Source organism: Capra hircus, chromosome 16 (assembly GCF_001704415.2).
Source record: "Capra hircus breed San Clemente chromosome 16, ASM170441v1, whole genome shotgun sequence".
NCBI classification, from domain to species: domain Eukaryota; kingdom Metazoa; phylum Chordata; class Mammalia; order Artiodactyla; family Bovidae; genus Capra; species Capra hircus.
Window position 1 is genome coordinate 52,377,807 of NC_030823.1, and position 16,455 is coordinate 52,394,261.

Below are 16,455 nucleotides of genomic sequence, written 5' to 3' on the forward strand. Positions count from 1 at the left end.
GATAATCAAAGTACTTTTGAGAAAAACAGGCACCTGGAGAGGGAGACAGGAATTATCATCTCTATCGCAACACTGGCCAGTTAATCCATCACATGGTCAGAGAAGGCCTCACTGAGAAAGCAGAAAGTGAGGAGCTGAGAGTCAACAAGGGATGGAGGAGAAGCATCATAAGAAGTAAGACTGTACACAGCAGACAAGAGGCCAAGTGCAGGACACAATGGTACAGAGTGGGGTGGAGAACAGGAGAGACAGATTTAAGCATAAACTTTGCAAGGTAAGCACTGTTCACCAGAATGGCTACAGCTTTTTCATCCAGAGATGGAAAGCCACTGGGAGGCTTACGGTGGCAGAAGTGACCTAGCGTGACTTAGATTTAAAAGGAGACTGTAAGGGAGTAGGGTGGAAGCAAGCAGACCTCTTAGGAGGCTAATGTCCCCATTTAGGCAAGAGATGATGGGGCCTTGGCCCACATAGGAGAGATGGGACAAGTCAGCAGATCCTGATCTATTTTTAAAATAGAGTCCCCAGGATTTGCTGCCAGATTTGATGCTATGTATGGGGAAAAAAAAAAAAGAGGAAGTCAAAGATGACACCAGGGTTTTCATCTTAAGGACATGGAAGGATAGAGCAGCCATTTTCTGAGATGCTATCTCCTTCTTTCCATCTGCTTTTCACTTATTTTCCCTCTTTATTTAATAAATTTTCCCTCCCTTTTCCTCCCCTTTCATAGTTGCCAGCTCACAGGCACAAACCAAACAACTCAGATACTGTGACATCTAAAAATGAAGAGCTAAAATATTAAAGTACTTAAAACATCTTACTCTTTCATTTATTTCCATGAATCTCAATTTTTTAATGAAAACTTGTAATTCAGATTGTTACATGAGTTAATAATAATCTGACTTTCTACACTGTCTGTTTCCTCTCTGTCCAAATTAGACGGCATTCATCCTTTCTTCCGGAGAAGGCAATGGCACCCCACTCCAGTACTCTTGCCTGGAAAATCCCATGGATGGAGGAGCCTGGTGGGCTGCAGTCCATGGGGTTGCTAAGAGTCAGACACGACTGAGGGGCTTCACTTTCACTTTTCACTTTCATGCACTGGAGAAGGAAATGGCAACCCACTCCAGTGTTCTTGCCTGGAGAATCCCAGGGACAGAGGAGCCTGGTGGGCTGCCGTCTATGGGATCACACAGAGTCGGACACGACTAAAGCAACTTAACAGCAGCAGCAGTATCCTTTCTTCAGGCTTCCCTGATGGCTCAATGGTAAAGAACCAGTCTACCAATGCAGGAGATGCGGGTTTGATCCCTGGGTCGGGAAGATCCCCTGGAGAAGGAAATGGCAACCCACTCCAGTATTCTTACCTGGGAAATCCCATGAACAGAGGAGCCTGATGGGCTACAGTTCATGGGGCCGCAAAGAGTCAGACACAACTTAGCGACTAAACAGCAGCAACAATATCATTTCTTTCCAAAAACTAGAAGGACCTTAACATCTTTAAAGGCTCACTACTTATTCTTGATGTTGTATGCTTGGACCCTCCTCTCTATCACTTCTAATCCTAATTGCTAAAAACAAGACCCTCTTTTTTTTTTCTTTCTCTCTCTTGACTCACAATATTATCAGATTATATATCTAAAATATTTTACAATAATCAAAAACATCACAAATCTAACACTGACTTCTCAAATGATATTTTAAATTAGGATATTAAACTATACTAACAACAAGAGATGTTACAAGAAAAGAATTAAGATTTTGGCAGTGTCTCTCAACATAGGACCATTGCATTTTGAGCTGAGTACTCACTCCAGTGCGGGACTGTCCCTTTCATTAAGGCCACTTAGCTCTGCACTGCGAAATCAATGCCAGCAGCTCCCTCTGAGCATCTTGTCAACCAAAACTACCCACACACATATCCCCAGATCCCCTTCTGGTGGAGAACCTCTGAACTGTAGTAATCATGTACTAGCTGCACTATGATAATACATTGTAAAGCAACTATAGATTCTAAACTCTGTTATTGGAATAACTTCCTTAAGATTCCTCCAGGATTGCAAAACCCCTATGGAAGTGCATGGCAGTTCTACGTAACTTTTACATTCAGTGTTGACTTTAACGGCACTGATTTATATACCCACCTTTCTAACACAGTTATCTCAGGGTCTGTGTTTTATCAAACATGGTAACTTGAAGTATCAATCATACCAGTGTAGCGGCCGAGAGGAATCTTTTCACACCCACCACTGAAACTGAGGAAGTCTATCAAACTTTAAATAAAATGCTTAATAATTAAGTTCCTCCAATTTTCCAGTGGCAAATAATGAAAAACTTAAAATCCTGGACTTTTCTGACCATAGATTCTTAGTTTCTTGTTTGGATTTCTATGCCTGACCAAACCTTCTTTAAAATGTCTACATTTCCTTCCATTCTACCCGCTGATGTCTTTCAGATAAACTACATTAGACAGATTCACAAATTTAGAGCATGTGAATTTCTATCACCAAATATACTTCACTAACAGCACATACTCTTAGAAAACTAAAAGTTTGATCTTGGTTTTACTGATCCAAGGTTTTAATAACATACATGTACTTTACTTTTCAAGATACTGCTTCCAAATTCTAGGACAAATCATCTGTACAAATATTTAATTTAGTAATATCATAAAGATGATTTAACTATATCAGTATGAACAGTATGAATACAGCAACAATAAAATAATTAGGAGGGTCTTTATTCAAATACTGGTCCCTTAGAAGGTCAAGACAATCTGAACAACTATTAAGCTGATGTCATCTGACACAGCAGCCAGAGACCAGAAAATCTAGAAATATGCAGGAAACCCCAAACAAACAGGCAGTTTCAGGGTCAGACCATCCCTGCAGGCCCAGCCATACTTCTATCACATCATCTGAGATAAGGCAGATCAAACAAAAGACAGACACAGACTAACATTAATGCAATACATATAACACATCAAACTGTCATATCTGTCCTTTGTAGACTTGTGAAGCCTACAAAACAATATGAAAAGCCTTTAAAGAAAAAGCAATAGCAGATTCTTTAAGACTAGTCTAAGTCTGAGAGGAAGGGCAAAGAGTTAGGAAAATAAATATTTGATTTGCACATTCACTATGTGCACGCTAAGTCACTTCAGTTGTGTCCGACTCTTTGCGACCCCACTTTGTAGCCTGCCAGGCTCCTCTGCCAATGGGATTCTCCAGGCAAGAACACTGAAGTGGGTTGTCATGCCCTCCTCCAGGGGACGTTCCTTACCCAGGGACTGAAACGGTGTCTCTATGTCTCCTACATTGCAGGCGGGCTCTTTACCACTAGCACCACCTGCGAAGCCCACCTGTAAGTTACTGATATTCAGTTCAGTTCAGTCACTCAGTCCTGTCCAACTCTTTGCAACCCCATGAACTGCAGCACACCTGGCAACTCCTGGAGCTTGCTCAAACTCATGTCCATCAAGTTAGTGATGCCATCCAACCATCTCATTCTCTGTCATCCCCTTCTCCTCCTGCCTTCAATCTTTCCCAGCATAAGGGTCTTTTCTTTTGACTCAATTTAGGTTTTGGGGGGAGGGGGCTATTTGGAAAATAAATTATTCGCTTAGAGGCCACTAATGTTATAATTATTTTCTTAGATTACAAATTCCACATTGTAACATAAAGATTGGAAAAGTTCAGTCTTTATTCCAATCTCAAAGAAAGAAAATGCCAAAAAATGTTCAAACTACCATACAATTGTGCTCATTTCACATGATAGCAACTAACCAGTTATGACCAACCTAGACAGCATATTAAAAAGTCTGTCTAGTCAAAGCTATGGTTCTTCCAGTAGTCATGTATGCATGTGAGAGTTGGACCATAAATAATAAAGAATTGATGCTTTTGAGCTGTGGTGTTGGAGAAGACTCTTGAGAGTCCCTTGGACTGCAAGGAGATCCAACCACTCCATCCTAAAGGAGATCAGTCCTGGGTGTTCATTGGAAGGACTGAAGCTGAATCTCCGGTATTTTGGCCACCTGATGGCAAGAGCTGATTCATAAAGATCCTGATGCTGGGAAAGATTGAGGCAAGAAGAGAAGGGGGCGAGAGAGGATGAGATGATTGGATGGCATCATTGACTCAATGGACATGAATATGAGCAAACTCCAGGAGATAGTGAAGGACAGGGAAGCCTGGCGTGCTACAGTCCAAGACAGTCAGACACAACCTAGTGACTGAACAACAAGATAAAGACTCAGAAGAAACTAACTAACTGGACAAATAGTAAAACAGAGATAAGATAAGTGGCATGACTGCAGCAAAATTTTAAAAATCAAAGTTACGTTGAAAACATGGACTAAAAGAAAAAGTTTTAAAAATATCACTGTGTAAAAGAAGTCTTGGAATGTTTATGACCTACATAAGAAAAGAAAAATAATTCTAAAACTAATCACTACATAAAGCAGATCTCTCATGGTAAATGAATATCACTGTGGCAAACACCAAGATGATCAACCTTTTAGCAGAGTAGATTTGCAGATTTACACTGTAAATCTTAACTTTCTCTGACCAAAGATTCCTGCAGTCCCCAGAAACTTTTAGAAAAATAATTAAAATATCCAAAGCATGCCAACTTCTCAAAGGCAGTTTTCATTAACAAACACAGTTAATGTACTATCAAAAACTACCATTCACAATTCCTACCAGAAGAATGCAATCACCAAGTTACAATCTATAAACTCCAGCTATCAAAATGAAAGCATCTAGCATCCATTCTTGGGGATTAAGAAGAATAACATAATTCATAAATACTGAATCTGCCTAGGAATTTGCTAAATGAAGTCATTCAGTTTCCTTTTCTAAAATTATACATAAAATATCACTGAAATAATCATCCAGAACATTTAGTTTCACACTGAAAAATATACCCCCAACTTTCCTTTAAAACGACAGGCTATGTCACCAAACTAAATAAGCTAAAGTGAAAAATCAAAACTGGTATGTCTATCACTTTCATTAGGGTGTGTGTGTGTGTGTGTGTGTGTGTGTGAAGAGAAAAAAACAGATTTGAGAATACAGCAAAGATTTGGCAACCCTTTGGTGAGTGAAGTTAAAGTCACTCAGTCGTGTCCAACTCTTTGTGACCTCATGGACTATACAATCCATGGAATTCTCCAGGCCAGAATACTACAGTGGGTAGTCTTTCCCTTCTCCAGCGGATCTTCCCAACCCAGGAATCAAACCCAGGTTTCCCGCAGTGCAGGCGGATTCTTTACCAGCTGAGCCACCAGGGAAGCCCAAGAATACTGCAATGGGTAGCCTTTCCCTTCTCCAGAGGATCTTCCAGATCCAGGAATCGAACCAGGGTCTCCTGCATTTCAGGTGGATTATTTACCAACTGAGCTATCAGGTAATAACCCTTTGGTAAATCGGACAATATGAACTCTTACAGCTTAAAACTCCTCATGCCTCTCACCCTCTAGAATGATTTCTAGCCAAGGCAAAAGCAACAGTATAACAGCACATCAAGAGAGGAATTTCCCAAACTCAGGTGTGTATTAAGAGATATAAAGAACTTAATGCTCACAAATAAATCAGTAATTTATCCTATTTCAATAAATTGGTTTCCTCAGTGATACCTTGAAAACCACAGACAAATATCCCAGGGCCTGATTCCCCAAATTCATAGAGCAGAGTGTCCTGACACCACCCTAAATAAGGAGGCAGAGTTTAGAGAATTTACTCCAGGTAGAACTTGACGGGCTCCCTGGTAGCTCAGATGGTGAAGAATCTGCCGACAATGCAAGAGACCTGGGTTCAATTCCTGGTTTGGGAAGATCCCCTGGAGAAGGAAATGGCAACCCACTCCAGTATTCTTGCCTGGGAAAGTACAGGAACACTGGAGCCTGGTGGGCTACAGTCCACAGACAGCAGAGTCAGACACAACTGAGCAACTAACACAACACAGGAGAACTTGACATTGACAACGCAGTTCCCCTAAAAGTGAGAGGAAGACGAGGTCTGCTGTTTCGAATGGCTTCAGAGCCACAGAGCTCTGATGGGATGAGGTTGATTACTTTTGTCTGAAATATCTCTAAGTTAAACAACACCATAGTAGAATGTTTAATAAGAGACCAGCAGATAACTAGGAGAGTAATATGAATGCAAATTTAGATTATGGCAGTCTAGGGGCCTTTTCTTCCCCTAGAATATCTCTCCATTACTTGAAAAAAAATTTTTTTAATATAAGGGAAAATTTTCAAGAAACACCTCTCCAAGCATTCACTAATAAAGAGCTAACAATAAATGTATAGCAAGTGCTGATTATTTATCATTTACCTGGTAATGTTAGGGATGGCTATCACATGCACTCTCTTACTCTAAAGTGAAAGTGAAAGGGCTTCCCTGGTGGCTCAGCTGGTAAAGAATCCACCTGCAATGTGGGAGACCTGGGTTCAATTCCTGGGTTGGGAAGATCCCCTGGAGAAGGGAAAGGCTACCCACTCCAGTATTCTGGCCTGGAGAATTCCATGGATTGTACAGTTCATGCAGTAGCAAAGAGCCGGAGATGACTGAGCAACTTTCACTTTCTTATAATTCTGATTAAATATATACACCTACGTCATTATATTATGTTGAACATATAATTTACTACATCAAAACTTTTAGGTTTTGTTTTGGGTTTCTACAAAAATTCTACAGGTGTTTTCTAGCCAGTCTCTGCTGTCTGATGAGAACTATGCACAGATTCAAGATCATTATTATAATTCCCATCTCTGCTGAAAATTATAACTAACCAACTGTTGACTATGTATTCTCCATATATTCTGCAAAACAGCATTAAACTCAAAGAATTTCCTATAAAATGATGCTTTTGTAACATCTTCCCATGTTAGCTGCATTAAAAACTTTAAATTATTATACAAGGAAAATTAAGCTGATTCTTTTCTCACATCCAAGCTTCCAACTCAAACACAGACTTTCTACAAGGAGTTGCCCCATGACAGCTCACTTCACAATTTCCCAAATAAAATGTACTCTCAATTAACCCTTTGAGTTACTATTCTTCCACTGGAGTTCCCAAAGCAGATGTAACTGATGTGATTAAACATTAAAAATTAAGGGACTTTCAGGAACCCTGCAAAATACTTGTGAATTTTCTGTAAAGGGGACGAAAGCTTCAGTACTGTGAGGAAATGGTCTTGCCACTCAATATGCATCTTTTCAAACCTGAGCGTCAATATAGTCATCTTACAAGTGGCTGCTCAGAGGCTTTCTGGTTTCTCCTATACAATAAAGTATATAGGAAAACTCACCCTCCACAAACTACACGTAAATGACAAGGAGACTTCTGAAACTCTTAAGTGAACAAACCTATAGCAAAATTACAAGTTACACCAGATAAGAGTAACAACTATATTTTGCTAATATGCCAGGGTCAACAGTCAGTGCATTCTTGAGATTTTCTCCCAGGAGTTTATTATTATTTTGGTAGGGAGCAACTCTTCTACTTTAAATGAGACCTGAAGTTTGGAGTCTATCCTCTAAATATGTAACTATTTCTAGTCTCAACAGCATTTTAAAGTAACAGCAACACCTACAGTTTGCAGGGGCTTCCCCGGTGGCTCAGTGGTAAAGAATCCTCCTGCCAGTGCAGGAGACCTGGGTTTGATCCCTGGGTTGGGAAGATCCCCTGAAGAAGGAAATGGCAACCCACTCCAGTATTTTTGCCTGAGAAATCCCACGGACAGAGGAGCCTGGCAGGCTACAGTTCACAGGGTCGCAAAAGAGTTGGACACAACTTAGCAACTAAACAACAAAAACTGTTTGCAAAGTGATGTTTGTGTACTGCTCTACAGTTTAAGTAAAGAGACACAGATGTGTAGAGCAGCCTTTTGGACTCTGTGGGAGAGGGTGAGGGTGGGATGATTTGGGAGAATGGCATTGAAACATGCATATTATCATATGTGAAACAGATCGCCAGTCCAGGTTCGACAGACAGGATGCTCAGGGCTGGTGCACTGGGATGATGTCCCCAGAGGGACAGTATGGGGAGGGAGGTGGGAGGGGGGTTCAAGATGGGGAACACGTGTACACCCATGGTGGATTCATGTCGATGTATGGCAAAACCAATACATTATCGTAAAGTAATTAGCCTCCAATTAAAATAAATAAATTTTTAAAAAAAGAAGTTCTTATACATATATGAATTTTTATTGTTTAAAGGAAAGTATGTTTCCTCAACTTCTCCACGACTCAGTAACTGAACAACACATCTTCTCAAAATAAATAAATAGTGGTTCTGGTTTCAAGGTAAAGAGGAATGCCTCCCCCTAGCCGGGGACTCAACATACGACACAGAGGATGAAGGACCACCTCTTGGTGCCACCGGCTGGAGTAAGCCAGGCAGTGCCCCTCAAGTCGGGGTGTGTGCCGAGCCCACAGCTTTGTCACACTGCAGACGCAACAGTTCTTGGGGCATCTGTTGTTGTTGTTCAGTCACTCAGTCCTGTCTGACTCTTTGTGACCCCATGGACGCCAGCACGCCAGGCTTCCCTGTCCTACACCATCTCCCGGAGTTTGCTCAAATCATGTCCACTGAGTCAGTAATGCCATCCAACCATCTCGTCCTCTGCATCCCCTTCTCCTCCTGCCTTCAATCTTTCCCAGCATAAAGGGTGGTGTCTGAGTTCCAGGTTAAAAGTAAACCTGACATGTAGGAAATGTTCCTCAAAGATAGTGAAGAAGTCAGTATCCACCCAGTCCTCTCCTGACACAAATCCGGAGGGTCTTTAGAGAAAGATGGAAACAAGGATTTTCTTAAAAACAGAGCCAGTGAACGCGTGTGGGCAGGAGGAGCCCAGGGAAACAGCCTGCTTCCAGGGCTGCCCATCAGGAGGGCAGCTTTGCCCTGGGGTGGGTAACACGCCCCAGAAAAGTTTGAGAACTGCCACAAACCAAGTGAGGCCTAACAATGTAGGAAGGTTAAACTGACAGGTTAAGAGTGAAGAGGAAGGAGAGGAAAGGGCAGCCAGAAAAACTGGGGCCAGGCAAGCCGGCTAAGAATCTGGATGATAAGCAATAAACCTTTGAAACCCTCATGATAGCAGAAAAGAAATGAAAAATGTGACTAACGCTGTAGAGGAAGAATGAACAGAATGTGTTTTCAAACCTAACAGGAGGTAAAAAGAGATGGTGAAGATGAGTTCAACAAAATCTGGAATGTAACTGACAAGAAGAATGAGTGTATTTTAAAGACAGATAAGCCAGGAGTACAGGTAGCATTTAAGTGGAAGGTGGTAAGTTCCATTTTAGAGACTCTGAGAAGAGGGGCCAGACAGCCATGGAAAACCGCATCCATTAAATGGGGAAAAAAGTCCCAGCACAGACTGTCTTCAAGGAGGGGGACTGAGATTTAGAAGTCTTCAGCCACAAGGGGGTGCCTAGGGACAGAGGAAAGTGTGTTGGTCTAGTCGCTGAGTCGTGTTGCCCTCCAGGCTCCTCTGTCCAAAGAATTCCCCAGGCAGGAATACTGGAGTGGGTAGCTATTCCCTTCTCCAGGGGATCTTCCTGACCCGGGGATTGAACCTGGGTCTCCTGCATTGCAGGCAGATTCTTTACCTTCTGAGCCACCAGGGGAAGACCCAGAGACAGAGGAAATCCCAAGGGAAAAAATACCCAGCAAGAGTATAGAAGACAAAGGACTGGGCTTTGTGAAAGGAATGGAGGAAAGAAGGAAAAAAGTTTCCCCTTTCACCATGTTCAGCAGAGGGAGGATGGGATAAGCAAAAAAACTTTAGGACTCAGAAATAACCTGGAAGGATTTCTCTTCCAAGAAATCCTCGTGCCACATTAGCCTTCAATGGGCTTCCCTGGTGGTTCAGTGGTAAAGAATCCGCCTGCCAATGCAGGAGATGTGGGCTGGATTCCTGGGTGGGGAACACTCCCTGGACAAGGAAATGGCAACCCACTCCAGGGTTCTCGCCTGGGAAATGCCATGGACAGAGGGGCCTGGCGGGCTACAGTCCACAGGTTGCCAAAGAGTCAGAAGTGACTTAGAGACTAAAGAACAACAACATCCCTCAATACCTGTCTTAAAAAAAAATTAGGCAAAATGCTAGTTTTGTTTTTGAAAAACCTAAAGAATCTCAAATTGCTTGCTCACATGTTCATCTGTTCATCTTAAAATATCCGAATAAAAGATGGAGGTAATCACTGTACTCACTTTTCAAATACAAAGAGGAGAGAGAGGGTAACTGTCCTACCCCTCCCACTGCCAGAAATAATGCCGCCCCTGAACATAGCTGGGATATAGTTCGTCCTGTATATCGAGGCAGCACTCTAGTATCAGAGAACTGCACTGACACAAAATTCATCTCCCAAACCAAGGGGACTGAGCTGCTCAACCACCTCAGGTAGCAGAGCTTCACACATCTGTCCTAAGACTCCTTCCTTTTTAAAATTCCTTCTTTTAGGTACTTTAATATTAGGCCTTTCAGGATGATGGCAGTCCCGAGAATAAATCTCATGGACTGGGAAATATTTAGGATCTAGTTTTCATAATGATCCTCCAATGTATGCTTAATTTACGTGGTCTTAAAAAGGCCTTATGAAATGGGCAGCATTCATACTTGTATATAAGGGCTGGTGAATCTCACAACTCTTTTCAAATATTGATGGCATCATTTAAATTACTTGAAAATGCCACAGAATTTTTCCACCAGAATTTAACATAGTCTTAGTGGAACTACATACAAGCACATGTAAAATCTGTAGGTGTTACCAATTTCCAGACAGGCTGCCCATTGTAATCAAACTAACAGTTGCATTTTGCTTTCCATATTTCAGGCAAGCTATGCCAAGAAATAATTTAGCTCTTTCAAAGCAAAGCCTATCATATGATTTATTGCAAGAAGTACAAAATATCCTTTTCACTGAAATGGCTAGCAAATATATAAGTATTCAGTTGCATGTTCCAAAGGACTAATAAATGAAAACAGAGTAGATGACATGAACCAAGACTCTAAGAAAAAACATTATACTGTACTGAGAAAAATATTATAAGCATATTTCACTCCAAATGAACCAGATTTATTACATACAATAACTCTAACTCATGCTTCAGGGAAGTGGAGGTAGGGAAAGAAAGGCATTCTCTTTAAGAAAGAATAGTCAAATGACATAAGCATTCATTCCAGTGAATGAATGTGATTCTGTATATTCAGATATTCTGTCATTCAGAAAACAACTCCATTACCAAATGTGGTTCAAGAGCGCCTCTCTTTTTTTCAGTCAGTTCTAACACTATTATTATTATTACTATTATTACAACTTATTAAAGGTTACTTATGCCACGATAAAAATTCAATCTATACTATCTATTCTTTTAAAGAATTCAAATAAAGACCTGACAACTTACATTTTTCCCCCCAGGGGAAGGTGCAGGTTTGTCACAAATATCAATAACCTATCTTTAAGTTATAAAGTAATAAACTTAGCTAAACACTGCAAAAATCAATTTTATTTCTTCAGGACAAATTTTTCACTTTCAGTTCATAACCCTGAATTGTTTTTTTGTTTTGTTTTGTTTTAAAAAGGAAATTTTAGAAAAAATTAGTTAGGCTTCTTCCTGCAATATTCAAGGGGCTGCTTCACGAAGTTCCATTTTCTAGAAGAAAAGACCACTGTTTTTGTGCTATTCAGTATAACAGACCACAAGCTTAAATTATTCACCATGTTTCAAGTCTATGAAAATTTAAAGTTCATAATCATTTAATCTACATACTGGGAATGCTGATCCTATATCAGGAAAACCTCTCCATAGTTTCCGTGTTACCTCAAGTTCCTTTATCTCTTGCCATGAAAGGGGCACCAAAGCAAAACTGCCGAAAGTGACCATTCAACAAAGTCATAAAATTGGGAGTGCCCTAGTGGTACAATGGTTAAGACTGTGCATTGCCAATGTAGGAGGCATGGGTTTGATCCCTCACGGAGGAACAAGGAGCCTACATGCCATGCAGCACGGCCAAAAGATTTTTTTAAAAAAATTAAATGGACAAAGTCATAAAACCAAACTCAGGAAAAGAACTTCCACCTGTAAGAAGCCTGTTCCCTGGCTTCAAGGGGAACTTCACATAAACCAGTGGCATATATTCTTACAGTTCTTTGACTAAAGAGATTCAATAAACCGCTTCTATGATTCAACCATCCAGTGAGATGGGCCTTCCTTTAAAGCAGTGGCTAAAAACTGGGGTAGCTCTAAAGGGACATCTTGCAATGTCTGGAGGGTTTATGGATTGTCACAACTTGGGCGGCGGGGGTGCCACTGGCATCTGGCGGGCAAAGGTCAGGGATGCTGCCAGATATACTACAGGGTACAGGACAGTTCCCACGACAAAGAATGATCCAGCCCCACAACCATGTTGAGGTTAAGAAACCTTGTTTCAATGAGATCTAAGTACTACTTTCAGTCACCCTATGAAGATGATATTATTGGCTATAAGTATAAGCATCTAATTTCGAAAGGAGAGGGCCAGAACAGTATCCCAGACCTCTAAGCAAACCCTCGGAGGAGCGAAGGCATAGCTGATGAGCTCTAGGCAAACTGCACAGCCCTGGACAGATGTCAGCAGGATCAGCAGTCACCACTGTCGGGTAACGTCCCCATCACCTGGAAACTCCCTGGATCTACATGTTGCCACACAAGCTTGACAATTTCCCCCCACTGTCCACCTACTCCCTCTTTGCTCCCCACTACGGAGTTTTCTAAGGCAGCCCACGGGCTTTTTTTTTTCTTCTGCGCGAGGATTAAAAATAGCATGAAAAGCAAGTCAGAAGACATGAAAATAGTAAATAACCTTAAGGTGCTTTCCATCCCGGAAAGTCTATGATTTAACAGGACTTAAAAGGTTTGTAAAGCAGATCTGGAACTTGAAAAGAGCTGGGCAGCTTAAAGAAACAGTCCCATGAATAAACAAACATCTAAGGTAAAATAATCATCAAAAGAATATTCGTGCAGATATATGTCTGTAACTGCACAGACCCAGATGAGGGAGAATAAAACGGAGCTGAAATGGAGCGCTATTTCTTCAAACTGCACTGGCAGGAAAAATGAGTCTTTAGAGGCTAAAAAACAGAATTTCTATTTTTCACGTATCTTAAAAGATGACAGGGCTTGAAAATCCACAATAGAAAAAACTTTTAAACAAATCTTAAAGAAAAGAAAATCTCAAGCTGTTGAAACCTTACTGATCAATACGGAATTGATAAATAAATTATGGCCCACCCTATACAATGTGGCCATTAAAAATCGCATTGAAGATTTAGTGGCATGGATATATGCTCACAATATCATAAAAGAAGAGAGATTATAAACAATATATAGCATATGATATCTATCCCGTACAAAGTGCAAACATATAGAAGTGAATAAATATAAACAAGGAAAGAAAATATACACACGCACACCGAGAGACAGTAAGGAGGAGGTCTGCCAAAATGCTCACAGTGGTTATCTGACTGGGAAGGGAATGGTCTATTTCTATTCCTTCTTTGTGTTTTTCTCTATTTTCAGTGAGAATCTTTTGTTCCGTTTTGTACTTACAAAACTAACACGTTATTACAGATTTACGCCCAATTGTTTCAGGAACTGTCCACAAAATGAGAAAAAACAAATGTGAACCTGCCGACTTTTCAATGAAAAAAAAACCATCTTCAGAATCAACAAAAATGAACCTCTACTGAGCGCTTTGATTATGCACGTGGTGATTTTCTAAGCACTTCAAATAAATTAACTTATTTAAACCAAACCGAATTAGATGTGTAAAAAGAGCCCTGGAATACTAGAAGCTGTGAACAAACGTCAGTCCCACTATGAATTTCAATCTCAGTTCCCAACGCTTGAAATGAGGGAGCTGGACTATCTTTTAAGATCCTCTCAAGGCTATACTGAGATTCTATGTGTAAACAATGTGGGCAAATGAGTGTTTGTAAGGAAGCCTACAGGAGAATGAAGGGGCAGCTGCATGCCACCTCAAAAACAAGACCCTTCTAAAAAGGAATATACAATATGTCTCTCAGTTCCTCCTCCTTAATATCTGTACAGCACATTTCATAACATGTTTTTAAAAAAATGTTTAAAGGCCTACATTTCCCCAACATACTTGCATGCAACTGATCAAATCGAGATGAAGTCTGGCATCTTAAGAGAACCACTGAAAGGGTCTGTTTGTTGTTAAAAGACTGTGACTGCTTTTAACAATAATCCTGTAGTAAACAAAAACTTTAATATTTTAATCGCCTCCTGGGTAGGGCCATTTTAGTGTCTGATCAGAGGGATTTAAAAGACTTAACTGGGATTCACCAAAACGCGTTCTGAAATAAAACCAAAACCCCAACACAACGCTCAATGGAAGATGAGGGGCCAGCATGCGTGTCCTCTCACTGGGGAAATTACAGCTGCGTAGTGGAGGTACTGTGGACTCTCCGGGTCGACGTGGGATTGTTTCCGAAGCTCGTGTCTGGACACATGGTGGCCAGGGGTTTACGCGTGGGTCGGGAGCCACCACGGAGGTGAGGGTAAAGACGCTGACCTGCTTGGTCTACTTCGTGTCTCTCCTGCCACCATCAAAAATAGGTTCGTGGGCATCTTTGGTAACAAAATGCGTAAGAGAGAAATGCGCTGTCTGTTAAACACAAAAACACCGGTGGGTCTGTGATGGGATTATCGCGGGAGAACGTTTCCGAGCTTAAACTACACTTTGTGGATTTAGGAAACACAAAGACGCGAAACACTGAACAAATTCAGAATGCAAGTGTGAGAGACACGTTCGGTTGGAACACACAAAAAGAACAAGATCACTTGAAATTGGAACGGCCCTGGGACCGGTGGGCACCCTCGCGGGCCCAGGACCAGGATCCCGCTGGAGTCGCAGCCGCCCGCCCGGCGCCGCCGCCCGGCAGCCCACCCGCGTACTCCCCGCGGGGCGCGCGGCTAGCCAACGGCGACAAAGCGGACCCCACAACTTCCCCGCGCCGGGGCCCAAGGCCGGGCCCGGGTGCTCGGCGCGGGAGGGACGGACTCCGGCCGCCCGCGGGCCGCGCCTCGTAGCGGGGGGCCCCGCGAGCGCGGGACGCTGAGACCTCGAAGGGGGCGCGCCCGCCGGCCCGCCTGGCCCTGCGCGCCCGGGTCCCCGGCGTGTCGCTCCCGCCGCCGCCGTCGCCGCCTCGCTCCTCGCGGACAGAGACTGGAGTCCCGGCGCGGAGCCCGCCGCCGTCCCGGAAGCCACCCGCCCTGGCTGCTTCTTACCTGGCTGCGCCCACCGCGCCCCGCGCCTCAGAGCGCCGAGAGCCGCCGCCCGAACCGCCGCCACCGCTCCGCCCGCCCCGGCGCCCGCGGCCGCGCCACCGCCATCTTGGCTCCGGTCGGAAGTGACGTCGGGCGGCGCCGGCCGCGCGACCTCCGGGACCCGCGCCGTCGCCAAGGGCCGCGACCCCCGACTGCGCAGACCCCCGACGCGCCTCCAGCGGAGGACCCCGACCCCGGCCTCACACGCCCGGAGGGCCCCGACCCGGGCCGCCCTGGCTCCGAGGTGTGTTCGCCCGGGATCCCCGACTTCGGTTCTCGCTGGCACGACGACCGGGACTGCTCACGTCCCGACACGCGGCCGTCCTCACAGGGACCCCGAGGACCCCGGCGGCCAGGCCCGGGCTTGCCACCACCAGTCTGCCTGCACCAAAGGCTTGGGATTCTGCGCAATCGAAAGTTACTAGGAGAACCTGGAGGGGAAAAGAAAATGGCTTCATCGCTAAGTCCCTGTCAAATGAGGAAACATAGACCCCTTTCTTCACTCCTGTCTAAAGGACCAGTCTAGCCTACCCCCAAAAGATCCAGCTCCAAGGGGAGGATGCAGCTGGGTTTATTTGTTCCTTCGTTACAAAAGAGTATTTCTTGCCTGCTGGCCATGTGGCTAGCAGTGTGCTACGTGCTGGGAGTAATGCACAGACATGACATTGGCCTTGTGCTGTGGAACTTAACTGTTTACAAATGAGGAAGTAGACAGCCAGGATGATGATGAATGAATGCTCTCATGGAGATGAGCCTAGTTGAGTCGGAGGTGTCTATTATAGATTTCCGAGGAGCGACATCTAGCAGGAAGTCGTCGGCAAGGAGTCCGAAGTGAGGGAGAAAGCTGCAGGCTGAAGATGAGATAGAAAGTTGGGTTATATCCCATATGGATAGTATTTAAGGCCATGACGACTTGAAGATAAAGCCCTGAGAATGGAATCGGGAAGAATCTTAATGAAATGGGCGGCATAAGGCGCCTGTGGAAAGGACCCACCCAAAGGAGGAGACACACTAAATTAGATGCAGTTGGTCTCTCTTTGGAAACTTCTGAAGGAGCCTACAAATCTGTTTATGTAACTAGGGTTTAATTTTAAGAAAACATGATGAGTC

The 16,455-nt window shown here is 43.2% G+C and overlaps 1 protein-coding gene across 5 annotated transcripts in view; it reads right to left on the bottom strand.

Annotated features, from left to right (window-relative positions):
- Positions 1-15,362, bottom strand: part of PRDM2 (PR/SET domain 2) — a 131,973-nt gene extending 116,611 nt beyond the window's left edge. For all 5 annotated transcript variants that reach the window (XM_018060604.1, XM_018060600.1, XM_018060601.1 and 2 more), the window contains exon 1: positions 15,307-15,362. The gene's annotated coding sequence lies outside the window, so the exon portion shown is untranslated. The remainder of the gene's footprint in view (positions 1-15,306) is intronic.